This window comes from Notolepis coatsorum, assembly GCF_963971535.1.
Source record: "Notolepis coatsorum genome assembly, chromosome: 15".
NCBI classification, from domain to species: Eukaryota; Metazoa; Chordata; class Actinopteri; order Aulopiformes; family Paralepididae; genus Notolepis; species Notolepis coatsorum.
In genome coordinates this window covers 87751582-87757581 of record NC_140179.1, presented here as the reverse complement: position 1 = coordinate 87757581, position 6000 = coordinate 87751582, and the positions used below count along the sequence as shown (strand labels likewise).

Below are 6000 nucleotides of genomic sequence, written 5' to 3'. Positions count from 1 at the left end.
GCAATTTTGGTGAATGAGACCCATTGAGCATCCTGATGGCCTGGGGATAGAAGCTCCTTCTGAGTCTCTCTGTACTGGCCATGAGACTCCGGTAGCGCTTGCCTGACTGCAGTAGGGCAAAGAGGCAGTTGTTGGGTGGCTAGAGTCTTTGGTTATTCTCTTATCCTTGGCCCTGCAACGCCTGAGAGAGAGGGAGACTTAAGACAGGCTCTCCACACGTTGGTGAATCCGGGTGTAATTGTCGGCGAGTTTGTCTTATTGGTTCCAAGGTGGTTGCCGTAAGAGAAATCTTATGGCAATGTTGGTGAATGAGACCCATTAAACATTGCATTGATCTGTTGGTCTGTGTAGTAGCTTATAAACAAGATTTGCTGCTTAAACGTATGTATAATGTATATTCATTGATTCACTCGTATACCTAAATCCATTTGAATTGAAACATTTTGCTTTTCGCATATTGATGTGTTTAAAATGCGATTAATTTCGATTAATTAATGATAAAGTCTCAAATGAATTGATAAACAAAAATTCAGTGATTTCAAAAAGAATTAATCGAGTCCCACCACTAGAGTTTTTTTTATAAAATAAGTCAATAGTAAAACAAATTATAAAACAAACAATCAAACATGAGCAACAAAGACCTTACAAAACAAAATTACAAGACAGCAGCCAGTTTGAATGAATGAGTCTTTTAAAGGTGTTCAACAGAGACTGCAGTCAGATCATATGCCTATAGGAACAACGTTCCACAATGTCGGAGCCGTAACTTCAAAGGCACAGGCTACTTTTGTCCAGAGCGAGGGACAACCAGTAAGCGCTGGTCAGAAGACCTCAGTGACCTAATCGGGTCACAGATGTACACAGGTGCCTGACTGTGCATGGCTCTATAATGTGAAAACATGTACATTCAAATGAATCCAATAGCCTTGCAGCAGCATTCTGGACCATTTGTAGACGGTTCAGGGACAACTTGCTGAGGCAGGTGAAAAGGGAAATGTAGTACTCTATCCAGGATGATATACATTTGTGAATGTTCAACTCTAGCTCAGGTTGTGATAGCTACAACAGACCTGCGGTTGGCAATGTTTATTAAATGGAAGAAAGATGTACATGTCAACTCTTTGATATGTTGATCGAAGTACATAGCCTGATCAAATATAACAGAGATTTCCAAGGATATACCATACAGCTGAAGAAAGGGACCCAATACACTGAGCAACCTAGGAAGCTATGCTATCTGAAGCAATGATAAGGACCGCAATCTTATCTGCATTTAGCTGTAAAAATATATTAGCCATCCAGCCCTTATTGGCAGCCAGACAATTGTGCAAAACAATTGACAGTTTGTCAGTCTCATCAGGCTTAAAGGAGTGATACAGCTGAATATCATCAGCGTAACAGTGATATGAGATACCTTTAAATGTGCTAATAATATAAAGGGAAGCATACAAATCAAATAATATAGGACCCAAGACAGAACCCTGAGGCACACCAAAGGAAAAATAACTGAAACAGTTTCAGGCCATGTAGGGACCAATTGACACAGAACATTTCTGTCTGAAAGATGAAAGATAGGAGAAGAACCAGTCCAGGGAGCTCCCAGAGACACCCACCCACTGTCTTAAGCCTCTTAGTCAGGATGCTGTGATCTACAGTATCAAAAGCTGCGCTAAGATCCAGCAGCACCTAAACAAAGCATTCACCCACATCAGAAGACATCATTATATCATTTGAGACTCTAAGAAGTGCCGTTTCAGTGAAATGCTTCTGACAGAAACCAGATTGATATTCATCTCTAAAATGTTGTGTGTCGTCAAAACAGCAGTGAGAGAAATGGTCCAAAATGTACAGCCGAGTTGGATACGCAGAAAAGGGAGTAGAAAAGGGGTTGATTCCTGACATCTCTCATCTATGATGCTAGCCCTGACATATCTAATCATACTCACAAAGAAATAGAGAAAGTTACTGCAGTAATTTGAAAAGACAGGCCCTTCAGGAGGTGCAGGAGTGACAATGCTATTGATGGTGTCAAACAAGACTTTAGGGTTGCGTTTAGTGGAGGAAATTAGGTTGGCAAAGTAAGAAGCCCTTGCACCCTGTGTGTGTAGCAGTGTGTATTAAAAGAGTGGACCAGACAATCAGCCTCTGAGAAGACAACACTGCACTTGGGCCAAGAGCTACAGAAAACGTCTCAAATGAGAGACAATGCAACGATTGTTCTAGGGCAGATAATCGAATTGAAAAGACAGGTTGAACAAACACATTCATGGTCAGTAACATTAAAAGGATACAATTTGTATGTAGAGTAATAATTTTTGATAAAATATTACATCCACTGAGCTTTTAGAAAGGTGCAGAATGAAAGTATTGCGTTCCCCCCCAAAATATTGTTATTATATGGGGCGACAGGGCCTTTGCTGCTGCTGCCCCCTCCCTCTGGAATGCCCTCCCCAGCCATATCCGTGATGCAAACACCCTGACATCTTTTAAATCAGCCCTCAAAACTCACCTTTTCAATCTTGCTTTTGACCTCTAATTCTGTCGGTGTTATTTTATTTTTGTCATGTATTATTTTTGTTCTGTTTTTTGTTTTGCCATAGTTTGTCTCTCCTGCCCATGTAAAGCGTCTTTGAGCACCTGGAAAAGCGCTATATAAAATAGATGTATTATTATTATTATTATTATTATGTTTGCGGGTGCAACATGAATGTTGTTGTTTACATGTTGCACGCATGTACAATATCCCCTCCCTACTTCCCATGTCTCCACGTGGAATGCACCTGATTAGATACATTACATGGTGGTGCTCTAGTGTGACATCTAGCGGCTGAATCTATAGCACCTTTAAAAAACAAAACAGTAAAACTACAAAATATTTCATCAACGTCGATATTAAAGTAACCAACCATAATAACTCTGTCCAACCTAATGATAAGGAGGATAAAAAAAATCACTGAATTCAGAAATAAAATAACTTTTTGAACCATGGGGTCGGTAAATAGGAAGAACAACCAACTTTGGTTATCTGTAGTTGAAATGAGGAGAAAGCCCCAGTGCTGTCCGTATGACTCAGCAGTTGCTGAAACCCTCAGAGAGTGCTGATAAAAGTACAATCCAGCAACACAGTTCAATTAGAGGTGCGTATTCCATGCTTCTCTGCCAAATCTCAGCCAGAAACAGAAAATCCAAGCCTTTTTAGATGAATAAATCATTCAGTATGAAGAACTTATTTAGACCTGTGAGAGGACCTCCCTGATGTCATAGGGCAGCGGAGATATCTGATCACCATGTCCCTCAAGAAGAGGTGTTCACTCCAGAGTGTAGAGGTGATTGCAGACTGCTATGCTGGCTTCATTAACACCTAAAATTCGTGCAGTGGATATCTCTAGATAAATCACATAGAGATAGGTAAGAACCCATACCTTCCAGCACATTTTATCCGGTTGAATCCAGCGTGATGCTATCAACTTTTTGGCAGCCGTAAGACCGGACAAAATTTGTCTCTTTACATGTACAGAGCAGTGGCGGCCGGTGGGTTTCGCCACTAGGGGGCGCTATACCAAACATATACCAAACATGTACAGTACAGTACCACGCAACACTCATTGCCAGACGTGAGCGATTCGACTCACGCTCACGGCAATGAATCGGCTCTTATGAACGAGTCGCTCAGCTGTTACTACAACAACACACAACCAGTCAAATAAAGTATAGTCTAGAGTCTCTAGACTCTAATTCACAACTTGAAACACAATATATAAATAGAAAAGTTAGAAACAAAACTCGCCCGTCTACAAACACAGGCAGATCTCTCCCTCTCTCCTTCTCTCTCTCACACACAGCGCGACGTGGAATCGATTCGTTACACAATCAGACCTATTATATACCAAGAATAACTTCAGTATGAGTACAGGGCTGTACACATATTTTGCATATTGTTAAACGAGCCAAGGCTAGCTATTAAACTATCGATATGAATCGAAAATCTGGGACCCTGATGTAAACAAGACAAACGTCTTTCTCTGGTCTGCATCCCCTTAACAATTGTGTGTATTGAGCCGTACTGTATTGTACCCATTCTGCAATCTGTTAATAAAGTTCTCATTCATTCATTCATTCATTCAAACATAGACGATATTGAACAAGCCATAATCCACGTATTTTCAATCCGAGAGAGCTGCAGTAGTTAAATCAATGAGCCATCGAGATAGTCAGTGTGGTAAGTAACGTTATTATTGCATCCAAGATTGATACAGATACAGAGAGAGAGAGAGAGAGAGAGAGAGAGAGAGAGACTCACTGTTTAGTTGAACGTCCAGGGCCAAGTTAGCAGTTAGCCAAGTGTTAGCTCAGCTGAGCTCGTTGCCACAACACTCAACAAGTACACCTTTGTCCATTTCCGCTCGAACAGACTGCAAAACTACCTGGCGTTCTATCGCCATGCTCTAAGACAAACTCTAACCTTAACCAACTTTGAAAGAGTGCCTAAGCTTAAGAACTTGCAGTCACGGCACGGCAAACAGCTGCATGCATCTCACAACAACACAACTATCTCAACCAAGCTAGAAGCTAGAAATTGGATTCGGCCAATCAGATATCGTCTCTGTGAAATTCTGCCATGGAAAGAAATACTGGCGTCGGCCAATCAGAGAGCGTCTCCGCGAAATGCGGCTATGGAAAATCCTTCACGGAAGTTCACGCTGCTGGCTAGACCGCTTCAAATCGCGCTCGGATTCCAACATAATAGTCATATTTCAACGCACAACGCCGTATGCACTGATTGGCTGTGACGGAGACAGCGATCAAACTGTGACGCGCACGCAGAGCGCTATCGCGTATTGCCCCCGAGAAATACGAAAAAATTAAAAAAATAAAAAAAACGTGATGTCACTTCCTGCTCTGGAAAACGGTGTTTTTTTAATTTAGATAATAACGTTATATTGTGCATTGGAAATACAAACATACTTAAAATGAGTAAATATTATTAATTTTAAACATGTTTATATTATTTATAGGGCTATAAAACACAAAAACGAAAAAGTTGTATTCTCTTCTTCTCTGATTTAACAGCAGCTGGCCAGCAGGTGGGTCGGCGCCCTAGCGCCCCTAGTGGTAGAGCCGCCACTGGTACAGAGGTTGATAACTGAGAAACATCATTCAACAACAATACAGAAGGCAGTGTAGGTATGGACAGAGATAAAAATTCTGATAATTGAGTGGTTACTTTTTCCCAGAAGATCTTAACAGGAGGGCATTCCCAATACATATGCATAAATGTACCAATAGCACCGTTTGAACACAAGGAGCATCGAGGGTCTTGTCTGAGACCCATTAGATGCAAACGTCTAGGAGTCAGGTAAGTCCTATGAACAAAATTGAGATTAATCTGTTGGTGATCCGGGTTGCGTGATGATAGCCGGACGTTTGCCCAGACTGCATCCCAATCAAAATCTACATTTGCACGTGTTTCAATTGATTTGTTATCCTTGCTCTTTGCTTCGTCTTGTTGTCTTGTTGTTATGATTTCATATGCTGTGTGATTTTATATGCTTTTTTGCTTATTTCTGTATGTACACTTGACATGACTGTAACTGAGGGAAACCTCAGTTGCCTTTTGAGTTTAAATAAAGGTTTGAATGGTGATCCATTTTGTGAATAAATTCTATCTCTGTTGTCTGATGTAATCTTTGTTGAAAGACGACTCCTTCAAACAATCTCTATGCTACCAAATGTGAGCATAATTAACAAGCATAGCGTAGCTCGACCTGTGTAGATAATGTTTATGCGTTTGCAAATGTGCTCGCCCTCTCATTGAATAGAGCGCTGGCACTCAAGCGCTAAATCGTGCGCCCCCTGCTGGCACTCAAAGTGTTAATACATGTTGCTTCACTGGGAAAGACCATTCATCACTGCATTGTTTATACAACTTGGTTTAATCCAAAAATACATTAAACACAGCAGCTACTGCGGCTGGCTGTCGAAGCAACAGAAGCCGTTTGG

At 41.0% G+C, this 6000-nt stretch overlaps 1 protein-coding gene across 1 annotated transcript in view; it reads right to left on the bottom strand.

Moving 5' to 3' along the window:
- shank3b (SH3 and multiple ankyrin repeat domains 3b) overlaps positions 1 to 6000 on the bottom strand; it is a 103721-nt gene that overhangs the window by 39709 nt on the left and 58012 nt on the right. The gene's annotated exons all lie outside the window — the stretch shown is intronic.